Raw genomic sequence first — 11,313 nt, 5'->3', positions numbered from 1 at the left:
AGGCTCGAGGGGCCGAATGGCCAACTCCTGCTCTTAATTCGTATATTCGTATGTAATACAAAGGGGTGGAAGATATGTTCCAGCTGTACAGAGCTTTGGTCAGACCACATCTGGAGACTGGGTTCAGTTCTGGGCACCGCCCCTCAGGAAGGAGATATTGGCCTTGGAGGGGGAGCAGATTCACCAGAATGATACCGGGGCTTAAAGGGTTAAATTATAGGGACAGGTTGCAGAGACTGGGTTTGTATTCCCTCGAGTTTAGAAGATTAAGGGGTGATCTAATCGAGGGGTTTAAGATGATTAAAGGATTTGATAGGGTCGATAGAGAGAGACTATTTCCTCTGGTGGGAGAGTCCAGAACAAGGGGGCAGAACCTTAAAATTAGAGCCAGGCCGTTCAGGGGTGATGTCAGGAAGCACTTCCTCACACAAAGGGGAGTGGGAATCTGGAACTCCCTCCCCCAAAATACTGTTGAGGCTGGGGGTCAATTGAAGCTTTGAAAAGTGAGATCGATGGGTTTTTATTGGTCTGTCCCGGGTGCGATACAAACCCTCGTGTCTAACACCAGGAGGATTTATATTGACGGGACTTTTTCCATCAGGTTCTCCTCGATACTCTGTAAGGTTTGCAAACCTTCCCTGGGGGTCCCTGTCACTGTGTTACAGCTCATCTCACAGGACCCCACAGCAACAACAACAGCTGCCGAATTAATAAATACAATTATATAAGACAGTCGGGGACCAATGGGAAATGCTCTCTGGCTCGTGGCGTATCACACGCATCGCGAGTGTCTTCAGTGTTTCTCGGGAATCAGCTGGTTCCTGTTGTGTTGTTCGGTTTGTGTGTGTATATTTTATGAAGCCAGTGGAGAGTTTGGTCGTGAAGTGCCTGTTGGAAGCATTGATTATGTTACAGTCTCCAAGTATGCGGCAGGCACAGTGCGGATTTGAGGGTGGAGGCAGTTTGTTTGTTCCTGGTGTCTGACACTGACACAGGTCAACGAGCAAGAAGGGGCTGTTCCTGCCTCCTGGTTGGTCACACTGGATGGTCACACCGGATAGTCACACTGTGGGTCACACTGGATGGTCACACCGGTTGGTCACACTGTGGGTCACACCGGTTGGTCACACTGTGGGTCACACTGTGGGTCACACTGGATGGTCACACCGGTTGGTCACACTGTGGATCACACTGGATGGTCACACTGGATGGTCACACCGGTTGGTCACACTGTGGGTCACACTGGATGGTCACACTGGATGGTCACACCGGTTGGTCACACTGTGGATCACACTGGATGGTCACACTGGATGGTCACACTGGATGGTCACACTGGATGGTCACACAGGTTGGTCACACTGGATGGTCACACCGGTTGGTCACACTGTGGATCACACTGGTCGCCAACTCTGGACCTTATTGCAGGAGGTTTCATCTCATGATCTCCAACCACCCTGCCCCCACCCTGCCCCTACACTGCCCCCACCCTGCCCCTACACTGCCCCCACCCTGCCCCTACACTGCCCCCACCCTGCCCCTACACTGCCCCCACCCTGCCCCCACCCTGCCCCTACACTGCCCCCACCCTGCCCCTACACTGCCCCCACCCTGCCCCCACCCTGCCCCCACCCTGCCCCTACACTGCCCCCACCCTGCCCCCACCCTGCCCCTACACTGCCCCCACCCTGCCCCTACACTGCCCCCACCCTGCCCCCACCCTGCCCCCACCCTGCCCCTACACTGCCCCCACCCTGCCCCTACACTGCCCCCACCCTGCCCCTACACTGCCCCCACCCTGCCCCCACCCTGCCCCTACACTGCCCCTACACTGCCCCCACCCTGCCCCTACACTGCCCCCACCCTGCCCCCACCCTGCCCCTACACTGCCCCCACCCTGCCCCCACCCTGCCCCCACCCTGCCCCTACACTGCCCCTACACTGCCCCCACCCTGCCCCCACCCTGCCCCTACACTGCCCCTACACTGCCCCCACCCTGCCCCCACCCTGCCCCTACACTGCCCCCACCCTGCCCCCACACTGCCCCCACCCTGCCCCTACACTGCCCCTACACTGCCCCCACCCTGCCCCCACCCTGCCCCTACACTGCCCCCACCCTGCCCCCACCCTTCCCCCACCCTGCCCCCACCCTGCCCCCACCCTGCCCCTACACTGCCCCTACACTGCCCCCACCCTGCCCCTACACTGCCCCTACACTGCCCCCACCCTGCCCCCACCCTGCCCCTACACTGCCCCCACCCTGCCCCCACCCTGCCCCCACCCTGCCCCTACACTGCCCCTACACTGCCCCCACCCTGCCCCCACCCTGCCCCTACACTGCCCCTACACTGCCCCCACCCTGCCCCCACCCTGCCCCTACACTGCCCCCACCCTGCCCCCACCCTGCCCCTACACTGCCCCCACCCTGCCCCCACACTGCCCCCACCCTGCCCCTACACTGCCCCTACACTGCCCCCACCCTGCCCCCACCCTGCCCCTACACTGCCCCCACCCTGCCCCCACCCTTCCCCCACCCTGCCCCCACCCTGCCCCCACCCTGCCCCTACACTGCCCCTACACTGCCCCCACCCTGCCCCTACACTGCCCCTACACTGCCCCCACCCTGCCCCCACCCTGCCCCTACACTGCCCCCACCCTGCCCCCACCCTGCCCCCACCCTGCCCCCACCCTGCCCCTACACTGCCCCTACACTGCCCCCACCCTGCCCCCACCCTGCCCCTACACTGCCCCTACACTGCCCCCACCCTGCCCCCACCCTGCCCCTACACTGCCCCCACCCTGCCCCCACCCTTCCCCCACCCTGCCCCCACCCTGCCCCCACACTGCCACCATTGGTCGCCCGACAGGTCAATCAGTCAATGATGGCAGCGGCGGTACCCACAATCCTCTTCGGCCCGGAAACCGCTCCATCCACCGCGTGGTTTCACCGGAGCAGCGTTGCATCCTGGGGGCCTTGCCGCCCGGCTGTTTGTCACGAATCCGGCAACAAGAGAGGACAATGTCTCGGGGACTGCGCCGGAGGTTAATCCTTCATTCCGGGAGACTCCAGGACAATCCGGGAGGGTTGGCAACCCCGAGGGTGTGTGGCATCGAGAAAACCTCCAGGACCAGGTCTCAGATCCCGGGATCAGGCCCCAGGACCAGGCCCAGGAGCAGGCTCCAGGCCCCAGGTCTCAGGAGCAGGCACCAAGCCCCAAGAACAGGCCCCAGGATCAGGGCCCAGGACCAGGCCCCAGGATCAGGCTCCGGGTCCCAAGACCAGGCTCCAGGCCCCAGGACCAGGCCCCAGGAACAGGCCCCCTGGCCCTTGCCCCAGGATCAGACCCCAGCACCCGGCCCCAGGCCCCAAGAACAGGCCCCAGGACCAGACCCCAGGAACAGGACCAGGCCTCAGGCTTCAGCCTCAGGCCCCAAGCCCCAGCCCCAGCCCCTTGCCCCAGGCCCCAGGCATCTCTCCAGTAGCAGCTGGAGGCCGACAGTCACTCATTCTGATGGGTTCATATCCCAAAGGCACAGCAGTCAGATGATTGATGTCAGGACGGCTTCTCTTCACCGCAATGAACACACGGAAATCACGGGCAGGAAAAGACCAGCTGGTCAATCAGGCCTGCCCCACAACATGATGGTCAGAATATCACGACTAAACACTCCCTCCCTCCCTCTCTCCCACCTCTCCCCTCCCTCTGCGGTCATGTAATTTCCCGGGAGAGGCAAAAAAACAGAACAAATCCAGGGATTAAGGTGGGGAAAATACTCTGGGAAATTCCTCTCTGACACCCCTCCTCAGGCGATGGAAACCAGTCCAGGAGATCACACGGACCGAGTGTTGTCTATAAAGACTCTTCCCTTCTCTATGATGTGATCTCTGCCCCAGTCAGGAACCAGTCCAGCTCCCTCTTGAACGTTTACAGAGAGTCGGCACCCACCACACCGGCCGGTAACACATTCCAGAGACTCTCTACTCTCGGGGGAAAGAGGAACCGACCAACACCCAGTCTATTCCCACTCTCCCATCGTTTAAACTCATGTCACCTGGTCCTCCCCAACCTGTTAAACTGGAAGAATCTGTCAATAGGGACACAATCCAGCCCTTTCAATATTTTATGGATCTAAGTTTATGCCGTTCCGAAGTAAATAGACTGATGTCCTTGAGCTGACCTGAGTAGCCGAGGTTCTTAACAACAACACCACCAACTCCCATTTATTTTGTGCCTTTAACATAGTAAAACCTCCCAAGGCCCTTCACAGGAGCGCAATCAGACAAAAATTTGACACCGAGTCACATAAGGAGATATTAGGACAGGTGACCAAAAGCTTGGTCAAAGAGGGAGGTTTTAAGGAGCGTCTTAAAGGAGGAGAGAGAGAGGCGGAGAGGTTTAGGGAGGGAATTCCAGAGCTTAGGGCCGAGGCAGCTGAAGGCATGGCCGCCAATGGTGGAGCGATTTAAAACCGGGGATGTGCAAGAGGCCAGAATTGGAGGAGCGCAGAGATCTCGGAGGGTTGTAGGGGCTGGAGGAGGTTACAGAGATAGGGAGGGACGAGGCCATGGAGGGATTTGAAAACAAGGATGAGAATTTTTAAATCGAGGAGTTGCCGGAACGCGAGCCAATGTGGGTCAGCGAGCACAGGGGGTGATGGGAGAACGGGAATGGTGCGAGTTAGGATGAGTTTTGGATGAGCTGGATTTTGGGGAGGGTGGGAGGCCAGCCAGGAGGGGGGTCATTCTGATAGCTCTCCTCTGAACCTTTTCCACCCAATGGGATGGAGGAGGGGCACCTTCTGTTTCTGAAATGCTAAAATAATGAAATCACAGAAATCATAGAAAGGTCACAGCACAGAAGGAGGCCATTCAGCCCATCGAGTCCGTGCCGGCTCTATGCAAGAGCAATCCAGCTGGTCCCACTCCCCCGCCCGATCCCTGTAGCCCTACAAATTTTTTCCTTTCAAGTACTTATCCAGTTCACTTTTGAAGGCCAGGATTGAATCTGCCTCCACCACCCCCTCGGGCAGTGAATTCCAGATCCTAAACACTCGCTGTGTAAATAAGTTTTTCCTCATGTCACCTTTGGTTCTTTCGTCAATCACCTTAAATCTGTGTCCTCTGGTTCTTGATCCTTCCGCCAATGGGAACAGTTTCTTTCTATCTACTCTGTCTCGACCCTTCATGATTTTGAATGATCCTGAATTTCAGTCAAAAAATAGTTTATTAGTTTTAAAAGTAGGAACTTGAATCATGAATTTGCTCGCTGGTTAAAACCGGCCTAACCTGGGTGGGATGGCGAGGAAATCCGGGGAGGGTCTCCCATCACCCACCTCCCACCCCCCCCCCCCCAATCCCCCATCCCCAAGCCGCTTCCGGCATTTTCCGCTAATGGTCGCCTCGGGCATATAAACGTCAGGTGGCGGGAGTACGGTGGGCAATGTATTTCCCATCCCTGGCACCCAGCATCGGTGAGGATCATGGGGAGGGGGTTTTCTAGAGTCAACTGTGAGTCAGTGGGCAGCACCCTCGCCTCTGGGTCAGAAAGTTGTGGGTTCGAGTCCCACTCCAGGGACTTGAGCACAAAATCCAGGCCGACACTCCCAGTGCAGTACTGAGGGAGCGCCGCACTGTCGGAGGGTCAGTACTGAGGGAGCGCCGCACTGTCGGAGGGTCAGTACTGAGGGAGCGCTGCACTGTCGGAGGGTCAGTACTGAGGGAGAGCTGCACTGTCGGAGGGTCAGTACTGAGGGAGCGCTGCACTGTCGGAGGGTCAGTACTGAGGGAGAGCTGCACTGTCGGAGGGTCAGTACTGAGGGAGCGCTGCACTGTCAGAGGGTCAGTACTGAGGGAGCGCTGCACTGTCGGAGGGTCAGTACTGAGGGAGCGCTGCACTGTCGGAGGGTCAGTACTGAGGGAGCGCTGCACTGTCGGAGGGTCAGTACTGAGGGAGCGCTGCACTGTCGGAGGGTCAGTACTGAGGGAGCGCTGCACTGTCGGAGGGTCAGTACTGAGGGAGCGCTGCAATGTCGGAGGGTCAGTACTGAGGGAGTGCTGCACTGTCGGAGGGTCAGTGCTGAGGGAGTGCTGCACTGTCGGAGGGTCAGTGCTGAGGGAGCGCTGCACTGTCGGAGGGTCAGTACTGAGGGAGTGCTGCACTGTCGGAGGGTCAGTACTGAGGGAGTGCTGCACTGTCGGAGGGTCAGTGCTGAGGGAGTGCTGCACTGTCGGAGGGTCAGTGCTGAGGGAGTGCTGCACTGTCGGAGGGTCAGTATTGAGGGAGTGCTGCACTGTCGGAGGGTCAGTACTGAGGGAGTGCTGCACTGTCGGAGGGTCAGTGCTGAGGGAGCGCTGCACTGTCGGAGGGTCAGTACTGAGGGAGTGCTGCACTGTCGGAGGGTCAGTACTGAGGGAGCGCTGCACTGTCGGAGGGTCAGTACTGAGGGAGCGCTGCACTGTCGGAGGGTCAGTACTGAGGGAGCGCAGCACTGTCGGAGGGTCAGTACTGAGGGAGCGCCGCACTGTCGGAGGGTCAGTACTGAGGGAGCGCTGCACTGTCGGAGGGTCAGTACTGAGGGAGCGCTGCACTGTCGGAGGGTCAGTACTGAGGGAGCGCTGCACTGTCGGAGGGTCAGTACTGAGGGAGCGCTGCACTGTCGGAGGGTCAGTACTGAGGGAGAGCTGCACTGTCGGAGGGTCAGTACTGAGGGAGAGCTGCACTGTCGGACGGTCAGTACTGAGGGAGCGCTGCACTGTCGGAGGGTCAGTACTGAGGGAGAGCTGCACTGTCGGAGGGTCAGTACTGAGGGAGCGCTGCACTGTCGGAGGGTCAGCACTGAGGGAGTGCTGCACTGTCGGACGGTCAGTACTGAGGGAGCGCTGCACTTTCGGAGGGTCAGTACTGAGGGAGCGCTACACTGTCGGAGGGTCAGTACTGAGGGAGCGCTGCACTGTCGGAGGGTCAGTACTGAGGGAGCGCTGCACTGTCGGAGGGTCAGTACTGAGGGAGCGCTGCACTGTCGGAGGGTCAGTACTGAGGGAGCGCTGCACTGTCGGAGGGTCAGTACTGAGGGAGCGCTGCACTGTCGGAGGGTCAGTACTGAGGGAGCGCTGCACTGTCGGAGGGTCAGTACTGAGGGAGCGCTGCACTGTCGGAGGGTCAGTACTGAGGGAGCGCTGCACTGTCGGAGGGTCAGTACTGAGGGAGCGCTGCACTGTCGGAGGGTCAGTACTGAGGGAGTGCTGCACTGTCGGAGGGTCAGTGCTGAGGGAGTGCTGCACTGTCGGAGGGTCAGTGCTGAGGGAGCGCTGCACTGTCGGAGGGTCAGTACTGAGGGAGTGCTGCACTGTCGGAGGGTCAGTGCTGAGGGAGTGCTGCACTGTCGGAGGGTCAGTGCTGAGGGAGTGCTGCACTGTCGGAGGGTCAGTATTGAGGGAGTGCTGCACTGTCGGAGGGTCAGTACTGAGGGAGTGCTGCACTGTCGGAGGGTCAGTGCTGAGGGAGCGCTGCACTGTCGGAGGGTCAGTACTGAGGGAGCGCTGCACTGTCGGAGGGTCAGCACTGAGGGAGCGCTGCACTGTCGGAGGGTCAGTACTGAGGGAGCGCTGCACTGTCGGAGGGTCAGTACTGAGGGAGCGCTGCACTGTCGGAGGGTCAGTACTGAGGGAGCGCTGCACTGTCGGAGGGTCAGTACTGAGGGAGCGCTGCACTGTCGGAGGGTCAGTACTGAGGGAGAGCTGCACTGTCGGAGGGTCAGTACTGAGGGAGAGCTGCACTGTCGGACGGTCAGTACTGAGGGAGCGCTGCACTGTCGGAGGGTCAGTACTGAGGGAGAGCTGCACTGTCGGAGGGTCAGTACTGAGGGAGCGCTGCACTGTCGGAGGGTCAGCACTGAGGGAGTGCTGCACTGTCGGACGGTCAGTACTGAGGGAGCGCTGCACTTTCGGAGGGTCAGTACTGAGGGAGCGCTACACTGTCGGAGGGTCAGTACTGAGGGAGCGCTGCACTGTCGGAGGGTCAGTACTGAGGGAGCGCTGCACTGTCGGAGGGTCAGTACTGAGGGAGCGCTGCACTGTCGGAGGGTCAGTACTGAGGGAGCGCTGCACTGTCGGAGGGTCAGTACTGAGGGAGAGCTGCACTGTCGGAGGGTCAGTACTGAGGGAGCGCTACACTGTCGGAGGGTCAGTACTGAGGGAGCGCTGCACTGTCGGAGGGTCAGTACTGAGGGAGCGCTGCACTGTCGGAGGGTCAGTACTGAGGGAGTGCTGCACTGTCGGAGGGTCAGTACTGAGGGAGCGCTGCACTGTCGGAGGGTCAGTGCTGAGGGAGCGCTGCACTGTCGGAGGGTCAGTACTGAGGGAGCGCTGCACTGTCGGAGGGTCAGTACTGAGGGAGAGCTGCACTGTCGGAGGGTCAGTACTGAGGGAGCGCTGCACTGTCGGAGGTTCAGTACTGAGGGAGCGCTGCACTGTCGGAGGGTCAGTACTGAGGGAGTGCAGCACTGTCGGAGGGTCAGTGCTGAGGGAGTGCTGCACTGTCGGAGGGTCAGTGCTGAGGGAGCGCTGCACTGTCGGAGGGTCAGTACTGAGGGAGTACTGCACTGTCGGAGGGTCAGTACTGAGGGAGTGCTGCACTGTCGGAGGGTCAGTGCTGAGGGAGTGCTGCACTGTCGGAGGGTCAGTGCTGAGCGAGTGCTGCACTGTCGGAGGGTCAGTATTGAGGGAGTGCTGCACTGTCGGAGGGTCAGTACTGAGGGAGTGCTGCACTGTCGGAGGGTCAGTGCTGAGGGAGCGCTGCACTGTCGGAGGGTCAGTACTGAGGGAGCGCTGCACTGTCAGAGGGTCAGTACTGAGGGAGAGCTGCACTGTCGGAGGGTCAGTACTGAGGGAGAGCTGCACTGTCGGAGGGTCAGTACTGAGGGAGAGCTGCACTGTCGGAGGGTCAGTACTGAGGGAGCGCTGCACTGTCGGAGGGTCAGTACTGAGGGAGAGCTGCACTGTCAGAGGGTCAGTACTGAGGGAGAGCTGCACTGTCAGAGGGTCAGTACTGAGGGAGCGCTGCACTTTCAGAGGGTCAGTACTGAGGGAGAGCTGCACTGTCGGAGGGTCAGTACTGAGGGAGCGCTGCACTGTCGGAGGGTCAGTACTGAGGGAGCGCTGCACTGTCGGAGGGTCAGTACTGAGGGAGCGCTGCACTGTCGGAGGGTCAGTACTGAGGGAGAGCTGCACTGTCGGAGGGTCAGTACTGAGGGAGCGCTGCACTGTCGGAGGGTCAGTACTGAGGGAGCGCTGCACTGTCGGAGGGTCAGTACTGAGGGAGCGCTGCACTGTCGGAGGGTCAGTACTGAGGGAGAGCTGCACTGTCGGAGGGTCAGTACTGAGGGAGCGCTGCACTGTCGGAGGGTCAGTACTGAGGGAGCGCTGCACTGTCGGAGGGTCAGCACTGAGGGAGTGCTGCACTGTCGGACGGTCAGTACTGAGGGAGCGCTGCACTTTCGGAGGGTCAGTACTGAGGGAGCGCTACACTGTCGGAGGGTCAGTACTGAGGGAGCGCTGCACTGTCGGAGGGTCAGTACTGAGGGAGCGCTGCACTGTCGGAGGGTCAGAACTGAGGGAGTGCTGCACTGTCGGAGGGTCAGTACTGAGGGAGCGCCGCACTGTCGGAGGGGCAGTACTGAGGGAGTGCTGCACTGTCGGAGGGTCAGTACTGAGGGAGCGCTGCACTGTCAGAGGGTCAGTACTGAGGGAGCGCTGCACTGTCGGAGGGGCAGTACTGAGGAAGCGCTGCACTGTCGGAGGGTCAGTACTGAGGGAGCGCTGCACTGTCGGAGGGTCAGTACTGAGGGAGCGCTGCACTGTCGGAGGGTCAGTACTGAGGGAGCGCTGCACTGTCGGAGGGTCAGTACTGAGGGAGCGCTGCACTGTCGGAGGGTCAGTACTGAGGGATAAAACATGAAACCGAGGCCCCATCTGCCCATTTCAGGTGGATGTAAAAGATCCCAAGGTCACTATTTCGAAGAAGAGCAGGGGGAGTTCTCCCCGGTGTCCTGGGGCCGATATTTATCCCTCAACCAACATCAGTAAAACAGATTTTCTGGTCATTATCACGTTGCTGTTTGTGGGACCTCCTGAGGATGTGAAAGGAGCTATGGAGATGCAAGTCTTGATTTCAACAGGTAATTGGAGCTTCCAGTGAGCGATACAGATCCCACTGTCTCAGGTTTGATCCCCGGACTGTGCTGTTAGTGAACGGCTGTAGGGACGGTATAGTTGGCCTCAGTGCCCCTGATCAATATCCAGTGACCTCCCACTGCTCAATGTTGGATGTTTGGGGACAGGATGTGACTGGGTTACAGAGTGAAACACTGCAACATCAGCAGCAACTTGCATTTATTTAACGACTTTAATGCAGAAAAACGTCCCAAGGCGCTTCACAGCGAGTGAGACGGTGAGTTCGTGCCAGTCCCTGTATCTGACAGAATTTCTCATGTCCTGTTATTCAGCTGCTTGAGTGTCACAACATAACTCTTACAAATAATATGATAAAAAACATGTTTGTATGTTTTGATCTCCGAGGGAGACTTTGGTCCCTGAAGACTGACAGGGTCCAGGATTCCCGTCAGGATGGCATGTGGCCCTGCTCGGTGCAGCCGGGGACCGTGAACCGTGAGGAGAAACCAAACACTGAACCTGCAGGACAGAGGTGGACATTGAGAGGGTTTAGAGGTAGAGGGGAAATGGGGAAGAGAGGCCGAGAAACAGAGAGGCGAGAGAGGGAGGGACGGGTGAGGGAGGAATAATGAGAGAGAGGGAGAGAGAGAATAATTCCCAGGAGCTCCCAATTTTGTAGCTCTATTCCTCCCAACGTCATCCTTTCTTTCCGGGAATGAACGCGCTCTCCTTCTCCCCCTCTTTCTCTCTAACTGTCTGTCTCTCTCGTTCTTGCTATCTCCCTCTCACTTCTGTTTCTCAGTCTTCCTCCCAAGCTTGGTGAGGCCGTTCAGGGGTGATGTCAGGAAGCACTTCTTCACACAAAGGGGAGTGGAAATCTGGAACTCTCTCCCCCAAAAAGGCTGTTGAGGCTGGGGGTCAATTGAAAATTTCAAGACTGAGATTGATAGATTTTTGTTGGGTGAGGGGATTAAGGGTTACGGAACCAAGGCGGGTAAATGGAGTTAAGATACAGATCAGCCATGATCTAATTGAATGGCGGAACAGGCTCGAGGGGCTGAATGGCCTCCTCCTGTTCCTATGATCCTAGGTGTCATCTGATCTGTTCTCTCCCACTCTCTGATCTTGGTGCTCATCCTGTCCCA

This window comes from Heptranchias perlo, chromosome 6, assembly GCF_035084215.1.
Source record: "Heptranchias perlo isolate sHepPer1 chromosome 6, sHepPer1.hap1, whole genome shotgun sequence".
Taxonomy (NCBI): domain Eukaryota; kingdom Metazoa; phylum Chordata; class Chondrichthyes; order Hexanchiformes; family Hexanchidae; genus Heptranchias; species Heptranchias perlo.
Note: the sequence above shows the minus strand (reverse complement) of the source record.